Here is a 17,251-nt window from a genome sequence, read left to right on the forward strand (position 1 = left end):
TATGCAAAAAGTATGAATGTTTCTAATTGCTGGGTATGTAGTTTAATTCCATGCCTCTGGTGGCAATTCCACTAGATACTCCTAAAGAGACATAAGAATTTTCCAAGATTTTGTTTGATGTTAATGTTATTACATTTGTAAGATTAGACTAAATGTACTTTGCAGTCTTTGTATGTACAAATACAAAAGAATTCAGTGTAAGTAAAATTAATGGCTAATAAATGTGTGAAAAAACATGTTTAAAAACAAAATGGATCCAAGGTACCTACTAGATTGAAATGCATGAGTAGCAAACAGTCTGTGTAGATATATACTGTATAGGACACATTGTAATGTAACAAGTTCAAAAGTAATTTTATCACTAGTTGTAATTTCATCACTGTTTTCTGTATCACCATTTTAAAATATTGTACTCGTACAGCTAATGGACTAATATGTAAACAGCATTCTTCAGTGTATAAACCATGTTTTTCTTATGGTTAAAATGACATTATAGCACTAAATAACATTTGCAATAGCACATAGTTCTCGTCCCTTATAGATATTAGTCTATTTCTAATCTTTTGGTATAAAATGATTAATAAAAGTAAATAGTTTATTCAACAGCTGCAAAGAGTTAATAAAATAGTTCTAAGTCATAAATTAAATTCTGTGATTGCAAAAGAATAAATTAATCAAGTTAGAAAATAAAACTTAAGCAGACAGCTCATAACTGATAAAATATTTTCACAGAATGGTCTGCAAAAGAAAAAGTTGTTAGATATATTCAGTTTTGGTAGTAATACTTGATATCATTGTATTAACTATATGAAATTGCATTTTGACTTGTATCAAAAGAAGACTAAAGGTTTTGTTTCTTAATGTGTTTTCTGTATAATTTGGCAAAATATACACATTAATATAAATTGTTTTAAAAAATAAAAAGAGGGAATTGTTAGAGTGTATTTAACAGTGACCAAAAGATTGAAATTAACCCTGCTACAAATATGCAAAATAAATAAGGTATAAAACAAAGCTTAATAAGTATAAAAGGGCTGCCACTACTTCGTTGGTACCTTGCCCTATAAAAACAGCACAACAATATAATAAAATCAAAGTCGGGTAGGTACAATGGCAGATATCAGTACCTTGCATAAAAAATCCAAAGCAACGAAAATATCCCAAAATGTCCGGTCGTGTTTAGAGCGTTACTTTCACCCTCAGCTGCCCTTCGGCGCGATAGTAGTACAACCCACCAGCGGCTTTCACTTCGCTATAAATGGAACAATGTAACACACATTCTGTGTATTTGAAGCATTACTTTCACCCTCAGCTGCCCTTCGGCACGATGATAATACAATCCACCAGCAGTTTTCACTTCACTATGGATAAAGCAAAGTAACACACGTTCTGCGTTCCTTGAAAATTTTAGTAACGCTCTAAACACGACCGGACATTTTGGGATATTTTTGTTGCTTTGGATTGTTTATGCAAGGTACTGATATCTGCCATTGTACCTACCTGACTTTGATTTTATAAAATAAAGCTTGCTTAAATGTAGAGTTTAGCAATATGTGATTAGCATCCATACTAAATGACTGTGGCTTGAAAAATAAAGAATTTGCTTAATGGACATGTTTTCCTACAGAATCAGCAAGAATGTATGCATTTCACACTGTTAGCAAGAAAGCTGACCTCTTACAGACTTAGCAAAAATGTAAAAAAACAGGATGTATGCATTTCACATCATCAGTAAGAAAGCTAACCTGCTTCCTTAAAGAATGGACATGCTACTAACAGGAAAACAATCTGTACGTGTTTCTGTCATATGACAAAGATATCAAGTCAGCAGTTGTATGTGTTTCCCACAAAGATGTTTCCATAAAAGGCAATATCAGTATTGTTGCTGTACAGGATGAAATCATATTTTTCTGCAAACTCCAGCAAAAAAGAAGTTATGTACTCACCATAATGTTCCATGTTTGTAGTCCATCTTGCCTTTCATTCTTACATATGGGTTTGGAGCAGATTCTCGGCTCAGACTTGGCCGATTACAAAGCTTGAAGTCTCTCAGCTGACTCGTGGCAAGGTAGGTATCCCATAGTGCACAAGTAAGAATCCCCAGATCATGTTTGCTGCTGTCTATAAAGTGATAGAAGGTATTTCCAAAAGGAAAAACAAAGATGAAAGGTCTCCAACCCTCGGGAAGGCAGACACTATCATGTCTCCAGATCCTCAAGGATACATGGATGGGGGTAGGTGGGAGGGTTCGTAAGAATGAAGGGCGAGATGGACTACAAACATGGAATGTTATGGTGAGTACGTAAGTTCCTTATGTTCTGTAGTCCTATCTCGCCTTCATTCTTACATATGGGACAGCATCCCTAGCACCTTTTTCTCGGGTGACTCACAGGAATATACTCCTAAGAACCATGGAACCAGACTCTGCCCCTGGAGGCCAAACCCAATTTGTAATGAGTAATGGAAGTACGTGGGGTAGCCCAAGTTGCTACTGCACATATACTGTCCATTGGAATTCTGGCTTGAAAAGCAGCAGATGTGGATACAGATCTGGTAGAATGAACTTTAATTTTAAACGGGAGTTCTTTGCCATTAGAAGAGTAAATAAAAAATGTACAATTTGAAATCCAGTGTGATAACGTTATCTTGAAGATTGGCATACCTTTTCTCATCTCCGAAAACATTACAATTGGTCTGATCTCCTAAACTCTTTGGTTCTATGTAGATAGAAACTTAACTGTCTGTGTACATCAAAGTTGATGGAACTTGTATTCCGCTTTGTTTGTATGATTAGAAAAAAAGACTGGCAGTTCAACAGTTTGATTCATATTAGATTGAGAACAAATCTTGGGGATGAAGGACGGATTTGTATGAAGGGAAATTCTGTCACCAGGAAAAATCAAGTAAGGAGGTTTGACTGAAAGTGCTTGTAGCTCTGACACTCTTCTGGTGGATGTAATGGCTACTAGAAAAATGGTCTTCCATGAAAGGAACTTTAAATCACAATATGTGAAGGTTCAAAAGGCGGAGAGGTAAGTTTAGAAAGAACAAAATTTAGATCCCAGGGAGATACAGGTTCTTGAAAAGGAGGTCTTAGCAAGTTAGTGCCTTTTAAAAATGATTTACACAAGCTGTGAGCAATCAGATTAGGTTCATGTTTTCCCAAATGAAAAAGTACAGTTGTGTACACCTACCATAAATGTAGATGTTCAAGTGTCTTCACTGTTCCAGTCATAACTGTAGGGTGCTCCTGCCGGCAGGCAGCCCGAGGTCGGCCAGAATCCCAAAGTCTGGGTCCGGCGTCGGCTGTACAAGCTAGTACCCTGACATCAGTACGCTCTGGTACATAGCCCTCAGCCAACGCCATCTTCTCCAGCCTTTCTTGCCCTAGATGTCAGAAGTCCCAATAAATCAGAAATGAATCCAACAAGGAAACACAAATACACCACAAATAAGAGAAAAAGAGGGGATAGGAGGAAGGGAAACCCCGACTGCAACAGTGAAGACACTCGAACATCTACATTTATGGTAGGTGTACACAACTGTACTATGTTCTTCGTGTTTCACTGTTGCAGTCATAACTGTAGGGTGGAATCCCAAAGCAGTGAAAAGGGAGGAGGCTTAGACAGAAGAAGGGGCAGCAAGAAGACCCTGCAAAACAGCAGAGGCAAAGCCTGCCCTGGTCTTAGAATACAGAGGGAGATTGTAGTGCTTGGAAAAAGTATGCACAGAACTCCAAGTGGCAGCTTCCAAGATATCCTTGGTAGGAACTCCTCTGAGAAAAGCTGTAGAAGTGGCAGCTGCTCTAGTAGAATGACTTCTCACAGTACCTGGAAACTGTTTCCCATGATGAGTGTAACAAAATCTGATTCCATAAGCAATCCATTTGGAAATAGTTTGTTTTGAAATAGCTTTTCCAAGAGAACTGGAGGCAAAAGAAACAAACAATTGATTTAGATTTTCTGAACTCTTTAGTCTTGTCCAGGTAAAATCGTAACTGTCTGTGCACATCCAATGAATGCAAAATCCTTTCCCCTTTATTTTGAGGATTAGGAAAGAAAGTAGGAAGGTGAATTGTCTGATTTAAAGCCACTTTCGAAATCACCTTAGGCATGAAAGTAGGATTAGTCCTTAAGGATACTCTGTCCTGGTGGAAAATAATGTATGGTTCCACAGCCATGAGAGCTTGCAACTCTGAGACCCTTCTGGCAGAAGTCAATGCTAACAAAAGAATTGTCTTCCAAGATAAAAACTTAATATCTGAAGATGCAGCAGGCTCAAAAGGAGGCAAAATAAGTTTTTCTAAAACATAATTAAGATCCCAAGCGGGAACAGGAGGGGTCCTGGGAGGTCAAATTCTTGGCCCCTCTCAAGAATTGTCTCACCAAAGGATGAGAAAAAACAGGAGGATCAAAATTGAAATGAGCAGAAATAGCAGAAGCATGAATCTTAATGGAAGAAAAGGAAAGTCCTTTAGACAAAAGATCTGAAAGGTAAAGCAAAATAGAAGAGAGATCAGGCACCAGAGGGTCCGAGCCTCGGTCCTGCATCCAAATACAAAACCTCTTCCATTTAGAGGCATAGGATTTTCTAGTGCTAGGCCGTCTAGCTTCTAGAAGAACATCCAAAAAGTACAGTTTTGTACCTACCATAAATGTAGATGTTCGAGGATTCCATTGCTGCAGTCCTTACTATTGGGTATAGTCCGCGTCCAGTCGGCCCGAATACCAGAGTATAAGGCTGACGTCGGTCATGTCGCCTTAGACTGACGTCAGTACGTCAGGGTACTAATGCGCATGACCGACGTCATATCCTCAGTCTTTTCTTGCCCCAGATGTCAGAAGACCCTAAAAAGACAAGGCCCAAAATACCTGCACCAAAAACATGTACAATATATACAAGAATATATACAAAAATATAAGCATGTAAACTCACCTACATAACCACCCCTAAACACAGAGGGGAAGGAGGGAGGGTAAATTGGACTGCAGCAATGGAATCCTCGAACATCTACATTTATGGTAGGTACAAAACTGTACTATGTTCTTCGTTTTCCATTGCTGCAGTCCTTACTATTGGGTAGAATCCCAAAGCAGAGGTAAGGGAGGCTGGCAAATTATAAAGAAGGAGGAGCTGACAACATGCCTTGCAAAACAGCTGTGGCAAAACCAGCCCTAGACTTAGAATAGATAGGAAGGTGATAATGCTTAGAGAAAGTATGCACAGAACTCCAAGTAGCTGCTTCCAAAATATCCTTAGTTGCCACCCCCCTTAGAAATGCTGTTGAAGTGGCAGTAGCCCTAGTGGAATGAGGCCTAATCCCAGCTGGAATCTCCTTGCCATGATGGGAATAACAAAATGCAATGCAAAAGCCAATCCACCTAGAAATAGTTTGTTTTGACACAGGCTTGCCCTGTGAACTCAAAGCAAAAGAAACAAACAACTGCTGAGACTGCCTAAAATCCTTAGTCCTGCTTAAATAATAACGCAATTGCCTGTGTACATCTAAAGTGTGCAAAATCTTTTCCCCTTTATTTTGAGGGTCTGCATAAACGTAGGCAAATGAATAGTTTGGTTTAAAGCCACACTAGAAACCACCTTAGGCATAAAGGAAGGATTAGTACGTAATGATACCCTATCCTTATGGAAAATCAAAAAGGGCTCTACTGCCATAAGGGCCTGCAATTCAGACACCCTCCTTGCAGAAGTAATAGCCAACAGAAAAGCAGTCTTCCATGACAAGTATTTCAATTCAGCAGTAGCTGCAGGCTCAAAAGGTTGTAGAGTAAGTTTTTCCAACACATAATTGAGACCCCAAGCAGGAGTAGGAGCTCTACGTGGGGGTCTTATATTCTTTGCCCCTCTAAGAAACTGCTTGAACAAAGGATGTGAAAACAAAGGTGGGTCACAATCATAGTGAGCCGAAATTGCTGCAGCATGAATCTTAATAGAAGAGAAGGACAATCCTTTGTCCAATAACTCGGTAAGATATTGAAGAGCCACACTCAAATTAGGCTCAGAAACCTCCAAATTCTTTGCTGTACTCCAAAATAAAAATCTCTTCCATTTTTCTGCGTACACTTTCCTTGTACTAGGTCGTCTAGCTTCCATAATCACATTTAAAACTCGTTGAGGAAGTTGGGACCTGCTGTGCTTCAACACAGAATATGCCAGGCTGTTAGATGAAGAGAGTGAAGCTTGACATTGAGCAGATGACCGTCCTTCTGAGATAACAGATGAGGAATCAGAGGTAAAGGCCATGGAGGCTTCTTTACCAGACTCCGTAGTAGTGGGTACCAGTGTTGCCGAGGCCAATCTGGAGCTATCAAAATCATCCTTGGCCTGTCTTGTCTGACCTTTAATAGTACCTTTGGAAGAAGAGGCAGAGGTGGAAAGGCATACACATGAAGGTTTTCCCAACTGAAAGACAGAGCATCCACTTTCCAAGCTGTGTGATGAAACCCCTTTGTGCAATACTTTGGCAGCTGGTGGTTTAGTGGAGAAGCGAACAGATCTATGTCTGGAGTTCCCCATGACACTGTCAATTTCTGAAATACATGAAGATCCAGTTTCCACTCGTGGGGATCCATGATTTGTCTGCTTAACACATCTGCTAAGGAGTTCTGTGCTCCTGGCAGAAACCTTGCCTGAAGAGTTAGTTGCAAGCTTAGCGCAGTCTCCCATAAAATCATTGCCTGCCTGCATAGAGGATAAGAATGCGTTCCCCCTTGCTTGTTGATGTACCACATGACAGTTGTGTTGTCTGTTAGAATCAACACCTGCCCTGGAAGAAGTAACTCCTTGAAAGCCAGTAATGCGAACTGGACTGCTAACATCTCCTTCATGTTGATATGTAGATGCTGTAGTCTGGCAGGCCACTTGTCTTGTATCCACTTTCCATTTAGATGAGCTCCCCAAGCAATGTCCGAGGCATCTGTCGTTAAAATCTGACTCGCCTCTGGCCGGGTCACAGAGAGTCCCTTGTTTAGGTGACATTCCTGAGCCCACCACAAAAATTCTCTTTGAAGGCAAGGTATTATGTGAATGACAGTGTCCAAATCCTGGCAGTGCTGTGTCCATACATTTTTGAGATACCATTGTAACTTCCTCATATGCAGTTTGGCATTGGGAAGCACCAGAATACAAGATGCCATGAACCCTAATGCTTGAAGGACTGTCCCTGCAGTCAGCACGGACTGATGAGATAGTTGATGGAAGTAAAGTGAAAGACTCATTTGTTTGTCCGGGGTTAAAAAGGCCATCTGGGCTGCTGTATTCAGTCTCACACCCAGAAAGCACATGTCTTGAGAGGGTACTAGACTGGACTTTATTTCGTTCACAGAATACCCTAGGCATCTTAGCACTGCTATAACATATTCCAGATGCTGTAGAAGGTCTTCCTTTTCTTGAGCCAGAATCAGGCAGTCGTCTAAGTAAGGATAGATTTGAATTCCTTGTAGCCTGAAGTAAGCTATCACTGGAGCCAGAACCTTTGTGAATACTCTGGGCGCAGTAGATAAGCCAAAGGGCAGTGCAGAGAACTGATAATGAGAATCTCCAGCTCGAAACCGCAGATACTTCCTGCAACTTAGCCTGATAGGCACATGAAGGTAAGCTTCCTTGAGATCTAAAGTTACCATCCAGTGATCTTTGCCCAGCAGAGGTAAAAGCTGTTGTAACGTCAACATCTTGAACTTGGGAATGTCCAGATAAGTGTTGAGGAGAGATAAATCCAAAATTGGTCTCCACGTGTTCCCCTTCTTTGGTACTAGGAACATGCGAGAATAAAATCCTAGGCCCCTTTCTGATACAGGGACTGGCTGAATGGCCCCCATTTGGAGTAACTGAAAAACTTGCTCGTGAGCCTCTTTTCTTTGTGGAGGAGGAACGTCTGGCATGCCTTTGAAAGGGGGCATTGTATGGAAATAAAACCTGTAACCGTGGTGAATGATGTCCAACACCCATCTGTCTTGAGTAATTAAATCCCAATTTTCTTTGAAAAGAGACAGTCGTCCTCCCAAAGGAGCTGCCAGACGAGAATCGACTGGCAGCTGAAAAGGCAGGTCATTGGTTCTGTTTACGAAAGGACTGACCCCTGCCCTCACCAGAAGTCTGAGCAGGTGAACTCCCTGTTCTAGGCCTAAAAGAACCTTGAACCCTGCCCCTACCACGTCTAGACCTACCCCTAGACTGGGAGTCATAAGCAGGATATGTCCACCCCTTAGCAGGCCAATTTCTACTAAACTTCGGTGGCTGTACCTGCAAAAAATCCTTAACAGTTTGCATAGACTTAGCTTTGTCCTCCATTTTCTTTAAAACTGCTTCCACAGGCGAACCAAACAACACATCAGACTGTAAAGGTGCATCCAAAATCCTTGTCTTAACATGCTCAGCCAAATTCTGATCCCTCAACCAGGCATGCCTGCGAAGAACAGAACTAGTGGCAGCCACCCTCGAGGAGGCCTGCACAGCATCAAAGCCACATTGCAAAGAATGCTTGCCCACTTGTTCAGACACATAAACCAAATCCAGCAACTCTTTACACTCAATACCTTCCGCCAAAGCATCCACCTTAGATTTCAATTGTGAAAGGAGGTAATTTTGATATTTCAGCATGTGAAACTGACAATTCAACGCCCTCATGGCTAGAGTGGAAGAAGTATACAGTTTCTTACCCCACCTATCCAAAGCCCTCGCCTCTTTGTCAGTGGGAACAGGATTTTTAACCACAGAGGCTTTAACACCTTTAGGCCCCTGAGAAACAGTGTCTGGGTCCGCCCTAGGACTCTTAAACAAATACTTATGAGCTTCGGGCACCCTATAGTACCTATCAGGTTTAACAGGAGCAGGAGGCAAAGAATCAGGGTTCAGGGAAGCCTCTGCAAAAACATCTTCCACCACATTCAACACAGGAGGTATAGCTAAGGGCCTATGCTGGGGTAAAAACAGGAATTCCCTAAGCCTCTTCCTGGAATCAGAGTAATCCTGGCCGTCCCATTTAAAGTGCTCCCTCATGGAATGCAGAGTCTCTGAAAATGAAAAATCCTCAGGAGGAGAAGCCGAAGGAGTGGCATCATCCCCATCAGAATCAGAATAAGGAGGAAACTCCTGCAAATCTTCCGCAGAAGACTCAGAAGCCTCTGAACCCTGTTCAAAATTGGCAAACTCTGGTTCCACCCTAGGCCTCTTATCAGGAGGGCCCATAGAACCTCTAATCATAGTAATCAAATCTTCTGCCATTTTAAGCATATGTTTCTTAGGCACAGAACCCGAAAAGCTAGGAGAAGCCCCCACAGAAGCTGAACTTGGCCTACCTCTAAAAGAAGTTTTAGCAACAGAAGGAGAGGCTCTAACCACTTTGGGAAGAGAGGGGAGAATAGTTACCTGAGAAGCCCCCTCAGCCTGGCCTGCCTCCTGAGATGGTACATCCTGTAACAGTAAAGTTTCTGCCGGAGGCTCCATAGAAACTCCTGGCAAAACCTCCGGCTCCACTGAGCCTCCTAAAGAACCGATGTCCGGGACTGCCGGTTCTTCAACCCTAGGCTTCACTGTTTTGTCCTTGCGCTTCTTGGACGAAGCGGGCGTCGGAGCATCCGACGGCATTTTATAATTGCAACGTTTCCCAAACACTAACCTGGCACAGTCTAACCTCCTCTTAATAGTGCGTTTGTTAAACCTAGCACAAGAGCGGCAACCAACAACGTCGTGCTCAGGCCCTAAACAAGGTATACACAATGTATGGAAATCCTTATGCGGTATCTGTTTCCCACAAGAAATACAGTTATTCACTTTTTCTGACATCCGGTTAAATACTGAGGCAAGAAAAAACCAAAATGTTCTAACGGGGTACTTAGCCAACTCTGATTCGGTCTGAAACTCCGGTTTCGGAAATATCTCAGAACGCCAACCTGCACTCGCAAAACTGCTTCTGCATCGGACCATGCGGCAAAAAAGACTGAGGATATGACGTCGGTCATGCGCATTAGTACCCTGACGTACTGACGTCAGTCTAAGGCGACATGACCGACGTCAGCCTTATACTCTGGTATTCGGGCCGACTGGACGCGGACTATACCCAATAGTAAGGACTGCAGCAATGGAAAACGAAGAACATCTTGTTTGGGAAGGCTAGAAGAAATCAAATTCCTTTGAAGAGCCAAGCTGCCAGGCAAAGGGTCTTGAGGTTGGGATGTAGTAACCGACCCTGATGCTGGGACAGAAGAGAAGGGTTCAGAGGGAGAATCCAAGGAGGCTCCAAGAACAGGTGCTTTAAAGTGGGATACCAAAACTGTCGAGGCCAATTTGGAGCAATCAAAATGAGGAACTTGGGCTTGTCCTGTTTTATCTTCAGTAATACCCGAGGTAGTAGAGGAAGAGGAGGGAAGGCATATCCCAAAAGGCTTCTCCAGCTGAAGGACAGGGCATCCACTTTCCAAGCTGTCTTGTGGAAGGACCTGGTGCAAAAGCGAGGCAGCTGATGATTGAGATGGGAAGCAAACAGATCTATCTGGGGACATCCCCAAACTGCAGTAATCCTGTTGAATAAGTTGGTGTCTAGCATCCACTCGTGAGGATCTGAAATGTTTCTGCTCAGGCTGTCTGCTAAGAGATTCTGTTCTCCTGGAATGAATTGAGCCTGGAGATGTAGATTCAGATTTAGAGCTGTGTCCCATAAAGCCATAGCTAGTCTGCAAAGGGGGTACGAATGAGAACCCCCCTGCTTATGTACCACATGACTGTGGTGTTGTCTGTGCGAATTAGCAGAGGCCCTGGTTGCAAAAAGTTCTTGAAGGCTAGAAGAGCATTTTGAACTGCCAACATTTCCTTCAGATTGATGTGCCAGTGAAGATGGTCCTTTGTCCAGGTTCCCTGCTGGCAACTGTCTAGAAAGTGTGCTCCCCAAGCATAATCCGAGGCGTCCGTGGTTATGATTTGAGAAGGTTGAGGTAGACAAAAAGGCTTTCCTTCGTTTAAAGCACACACCCTGGACCACCAGAGGAACTCCTTCTGGAGGCAGGGGATCAGAGGAATCAGAATGTCCAGATCGTGGTAATGCTGTGACCATACACTTTTCAGATACCATTGAAGCTTTCTCATATGAAGCCTTGCATTTGGAATCAACAGAATGCAGGAAGCCATGTAGCCCAGAGCCTGCAGGAATTTCCTTGCAGTGAGCTGAGATAGAGTTGCCAAGGTGTTGAAAATTGTAGCCAGCTGTGATTGTTTTTCTGGAGTGAGGAAGGCCCTTTGTAAGGTCGTATTTAAGAGAGCTCCCAAGAACACCATTTGTTGAGAAGGGATCAAATGTGACTTTTTTGTGTTCACTGAGAATCCCAGAAGGAAGAGAAGACGTTGAACAAATTCCAGATGTTGAAGTAGAAGATCCTTGCTGTCTGCCTGAATAAGGCAGTCGTCCAAATAGGGGTAAATCTGAATTCCCTGAAGTCTGCAATAAGCCACTACTGGTGCCAGGCACTTGGTAAAGACTCTGGGCGCAGTAGATAAACCAAAGGGCAGTGCAGAGAATTGAAAGTGTCTCGAACCTGCCTTGAATCTGAGGAATTTCCTGCGTTCCTGCCTGATGGGAATGTGTAAGTAGGCTTCATTTAAGTCCAATGTCACCATCCAGGCATCCTGAGAGAGCATTGGAATTAGTTGCTGCAGAGTAAGCATCTTGAATTTTGGAATTTCCAAAAAGGTGTTTAACACAGAAAGGTCCAGAATAGGTCTCCATGAGCTTTGTTTTCTTGGAACCAGAAACAGTCTTGAATAAAAACCTTTTCCCATCTCTGAGAGTGGAACAGGCTCTATGGCTCTCATGGCCAGAAGAGCATCCACTTGATTTAAGGCCTCTGACCATTGAGGTTTTGGCAGATCTGGCCAACCATAAGCCCTTGGCAGAGTATGAAAGTGGAATTTGTAGCCTTTTAAAATCACGTCCAATACCCATCTGTCCTGGGTAATACGAGTCCAATTTCTGTAAAAAAGAGACAGTTTTCCTCCGAGAGGGGCATCCAGGTGAAGTGGTCCTGTAGCCCAACCGAGAGAGTCATTGAGTTTGTTTTCTTTGAGATTGGGATCTGTCTTCTCCCCTTCTAGGTGAAGAAGCAGTCCATTGTCTAGATCTGTAAGAGGCCTGAGCTTGACCACGACCTCTAGAGCGTCTATATCTTCCCCTTTGAGGCCTGTCAGACGTGGGAAAGGACCAATTTTTGGAGGGCCAATTCCTGGAAAATCTAGGAGGCTGGACTTGCAAGAAATCTTTTACAGTTTGCATAGATTTTGCCTTTTCTTCCATCTTTTTAATAACCTCCTCAGCTTTAGATCCAAAAAGAACATTGTGTTGAACAGGGGCATCTAATAACTTAGCCTTAACCTGTTCAGGTAAACTTTGTTCACAAAGCCAGGCATGTCTCCTGATAACAGTGCCAGAGGCTGCAGCCCTGCAAGAAGCATCCAAGGCATCAAAACCACAATGCAAACTATGTTTGTTCACTTGTTCAGTTGCATGCAATACATCCTGAAGTTCCTTATCCTCTGCACATGCAGGAAGGGAAGCAAGCTTTTGCTTTAAAACAGACCAAAGAAATTGCTGATACTTAAACATATGAAACTGGCAATTTAAAGCCCTTACAGACAGGGTAGCAGAAGTATATATCTTTTTTCCCCACCTGTCTAAAGCACGAGAATCCTTCTCAGAGGGAATAGGATTCTTAGAAGTAGCAACCTTAGCAGCCTTAGAGCCCTGAGAAATAGTTTCAGGATCCGCAGAAGGGTTCTTAAATAAGAATAAATGAGAGTCAGGAACCCTATAAAACCTATCAGGCTTAGAAGGAGCAGGAGGCATGGAATCAGGATTCAAATTAGCCTCAGAAAAAGCATCATCCACAATGTCAAGAACAGGAGGGATAGCTAAAGGCCTATGTTGAGGAAGAAGAAGGAATTCTCTAAGCCTCTTCTTGGAAGCAGAATACTCCTGACCCTCCCAATGAAAATGTTCCCTCATCTCATGCAAGGTTTCCAAAAGAGAAATCTTCAGGCGGAGAGGCAGAGGGCAAAGAGTCCTCAGCATCCGAATCCTCATAAGGAGGAAAAGAACACTCCTGATCAGAGGAAGAGACAGAAGATACAGAAGCCTGGTCAGAGGAATCCAGAGGAACATCCTGTCGAGGCCTTTTTTCAGGTGGGGGGTGAGAACCCCTAATCATGGTAAGTAAATCTTCAGCCATCTTTAATAATTGCTTCTGTGTCCTGGGAGTAGATTCAGAAGTAGCTTGGGCAGGAACTTTAGACTTAACAGGAGTCTTTGTCTTTGTCTTTGAAATAGTGATGTGAGTAGGCCTGAAAACCCCCTCAGAAGCCGGTACCTGCACAGCGGTTCCGGACCCATCTGAGGGAGCGACGTCCGAAGGTCCTGCAGCAGTTAAAATAGTAGGCCTTGATGGCTCCCCATGGGAGTCCGTATCGGCCATCGGTTCAGAAGCGGCGGACGACAGAGGCTGCAAATGCGCCTCACTGACGACAGCTGAACCGGACGCTGGCTCCAGCTGCAACGAGTCCTGTTTGGACCTCGGAGGCCTGTCTTTGTCTTTGCGCTTCTTTTGAATTCCGGTAGTGTCCGACGACATTCTATAATTGAAGCGTCTGCCAAAATAATTTAGAGCCCAATCGTACCTGCGCTTGATAGTACGAGAATTGAACCTGGCACAGAACCGACAACAAGAAACGTCGTGGTCAGGGCCTAAGCAAGGTAGACAGTAAGAGTGGAAATCTTTATGAGGTATTTGTTTCCCACACTATATACAATTATTAACTTTTTCTGACATCGGAGGAACAAGAAAAAGATTCCCCAACGGGGTACTTAGCTTTGAGAAGAGAAGTAAGAACTTCGGACCGACAACAACAAAATACGCTGTTCGAAAATCGCCAACCAACGACTTGCGAGCTGCTTTCCACCGCACAGCAAGAAAGACTGGAGAAGATGGCGTCGGCTGAGGGTTATGTACCAGAGCGTACTGACGTCAGGGTACTAGCTTGTACAGCCGGACCCAGACTTTGGGATTCTGGCCGACCTCGGGCTGCCTGCCGGCAGGAGCACCCTACAGTTATGACTGCAACAGTGAAACACGAAGAACATCTGGATTCAGCTGCTAATTGAACTTTGATTGTAGCAGCAGCTGATCCCCGATAAAAAAGTTCGGCTGGAAATTACAACACTAAGGGAATGGAGGCTGTGTATGCGTCTGTTTTTAGCTCATGCCCAGAGAGAAAATTATTTCCATTTGCTAGCGTACAATTTTCTCGTAGAAGGTTTGTGAGAAGACGTCAGTATATGTGTAACTGGAGGGGAGAATTCATGAAGCCTGACTAGGAATGGAAGTGGAGCAGCCACACTGTCAAGTTGAAGGTGTGGAGACCAGGATGGAACGTGCCTGACATATGTGTCAGAAGGTCTGGTACTGGTTCCAGAGTCCATGGACCATCCAGAAGGTGAGGCCCAAGAAAGGGGAACCAAATCTGATGAGGCCAGTAAGGAGTGATAAGAATCATTCTGCTTCCCAAGGTCTTTGCTTTCTGGATCACTTTTGATACTAGCGGAAAGGGAGGAAAGGCAGAAAGAAGTTCCGAGGGCCAACTGTGGACAAGTGTGTCTCTCGATGTCTCCCCCGGGGGGGGGGGGGATAAGGGAGAAGTAGCTGCTGCATTTGGCATTCATTGGGCTGGCAAACAGATCGCAGGAAGGCTGTCCCCATTTCCAGAAAATCTGTTCCGTGACTTTCTGATTCAGAGACCATTCGTGACGCATCAAGATTGCCCTGCTGAGCTTGTCGGCTATCACATTGGTTGTCCTCGGGATATGCATTGTAACTAGAAAGCATTGGGAAGATATTGCCCACTGCCAAACATGAAGAGCTTCTCGACATAGGGGGCAGGATCTGGTTCCCCCTTGTTTGTTTATATACCATACCACTGACATTGTCTGACTGGATTGCTATTGTCTCTACAGGAAGAAAGTCGTGAAGTGCTTGCAATGCTAGCAGCACTGCTCTCATCTCTAGGACACTGATATGCAAGTGAGCCTTGTGTTCTTGTCATGTGGCTTGGACTGTCCTTCCTAGATAATGCCGCCCCACCCTATCTGGGAGGCATCCGTGGTCAAAGTAGCAACGGGTTGGCGAGGAATGAATGGTGTCCCTATCGTTAGTTGATTGGACTGGATTCACCAATGAAGGTCCTTTTTGCAAGATTCTGTTATTAAAATAGGATGAGACAGAGGCAGTTGTTGAAGAGACCACTGGGAAAAGAGTAGCCATTGTAGAATTCTCATATGCAGTCTGGCTAGCGGAACTACAGTTATAGTAGAGGCCATGGTTCCTAGAAGTTTGAGCACTACTTTCGTTTTGACTTTGTGTTGGGGAAGCAGGCTGTATATTTCTTGTCTTATATTTTGTATTCTGTCTGAAGGAAAGAGAGTCATCATTGTGACTGTATCTATTTCTGTGCCTACAAAAGTCACATATTGAGAGGGCGACAAGGCAGACTTTTCCCAACTAGCTGAGTGCAGACTCAGATGGTTGAAACCCTGGCTTGTAGAAGTAGGCGCCTGGTGGTGGCAGTCAGGAGCCAGTCATTCAGGTATGGAAACACTTGGAATCCAATACGTCTCAAGTGAGCCGCTACTACCGCCATGCATTTGGTGAACACCCTGGTGGCTGTGGTGAGACCAAAGGGCAGAGCATGAAATTGGTAATGACTGGCTCCCAGGCAGAAGCGTAAATGACTCCTTAATGCTCTATCCATTTTTATGTGGTAGTACGCATCTTAGAGGTCTATGGAGCACATCCAATTGTCTTTCCCTAACAGAGGGAGTACTTACCATTCGGAACTTGGACTTCTTTACTGATTCGTTTAACTTGCTGAGATCCAATATGGGCCTCCAGTCCCCTGTTCATTCTGGCACTAAAAAGAATCTGGAGTAAGTTCCAAATCATATCCGGTCTGTGGGGATGGGTTGGATGACTCTCTTTTGAAGCAACTTTTGGACTTCTATAATTGCTTGATCCCTGTGATTGGGTGGAACATCTCGGATTTTCTTGGTGGGATGAGGTGGAAAAGAGAAGGGTAAGTAGTATCCTCTGGAAATTATTTTTTGTACCCACTTGTCTTGTGTGATGTCATGCCAGGCTTCTGGATACAAAGATAAGTGACCCTCGACTGGCTCCAGAGAAGTGCAGTCTGGTCCCACTTCAGGAGCGCTGATAGAGACGTCCACAAAAGGAATCGCAGCCACCCTTTTGCGGACCCCCCCCCCTTGCCTCTTGGGCAACGTCTACCGTTACTTCCTCCTCCTCCTCTGGAGAAGAAATCACCTTGTGCATCTGGGAAAAATCTCTGAGATTTCTTGAACCCCTCTCTAACCTTTGGGGTATGGTCTAGAAGGGATGGAAAAAAATGTATTCCCATGGCAGAGAGAGTTTTCCCTTCCTGTGTGCATCTGGTGAGTGTGTCTTTTACCTTTGGTCCAAACAGAGAGGAACAGTCAAAGGGGCGTTGGTAAATGTAGATTTAAAGGGCTCAGAAAAATTACATAAGCGCATCCAGGAGTGTCTCCTAAGGGGAAACTCCTGAACCTGCTGCCTTGCTTGCTCCATCTGCTGCATAAGATATCAGCCTCATGGAGGAGTTAACAATTGAGTTTAAGGTAGACAACTGAGCAGTGAACTTCTCAGGGGCTCCTTCAGTTAAAGTACCTTGGAGAGTAACTCCTAGCTCCTTTAGGAGATCTCTTTGAAGCCTAGTGAAATGGGTGAGGTAATTCAGCGATCTGAGTGTAAAAGCCACTGAAGAGAAGATACGCTTCACGTATCTGTCCATCGTTCCTTCTTTGTGGCTGCTGCCACTATCATGGCATCTTCAGGCACACCTTTAGTCAAAAACTCTCTCTTTGGAGGCTAAAAGAAATTTGTTGGGCCTTCTGGGGACTGGTTCCATGGCATCAGGAGTTTCTCACACCTTTCGACTAACTAAATCTAACAGCTCATCGAAAGGTGGAGACACCCAAGAGGCTGAAGGTTGAGAACCGAAAGCCTTCAGGTACACTGACTCCTCATCAGAAGGGGTGACAGTGGGCCAGCTGCCTCTCTGTTTCAGGATCTCTAGGATATCTATGAAGGAGCTATCAGAGGACGACTTAGGGGGCCCTTCTGCCTCCTCAAGGTCAGTGTCAGAGGTGATGGACTCATCAGGGGAG

General features: G+C 43.9%; 1 protein-coding gene across 1 annotated transcript in view; it reads right to left on the reverse strand.

The window, feature by feature from the left end:
* Positions 1 to 17,251, reverse strand: part of CTH (cystathionine gamma-lyase) — an 814,142-nt gene that overhangs the window by 183,039 nt on the left and 613,852 nt on the right. The gene's annotated exons all lie outside the window — the stretch shown is intronic.

Source organism: Protopterus annectens, chromosome 10.part0, assembly GCF_019279795.1.
Source record: "Protopterus annectens isolate FY-2018-M chromosome 10.part0, PAN1.0, whole genome shotgun sequence".
In the NCBI taxonomy this organism is placed as follows: domain Eukaryota; kingdom Metazoa; phylum Chordata; order Ceratodontiformes; family Protopteridae; genus Protopterus; species Protopterus annectens.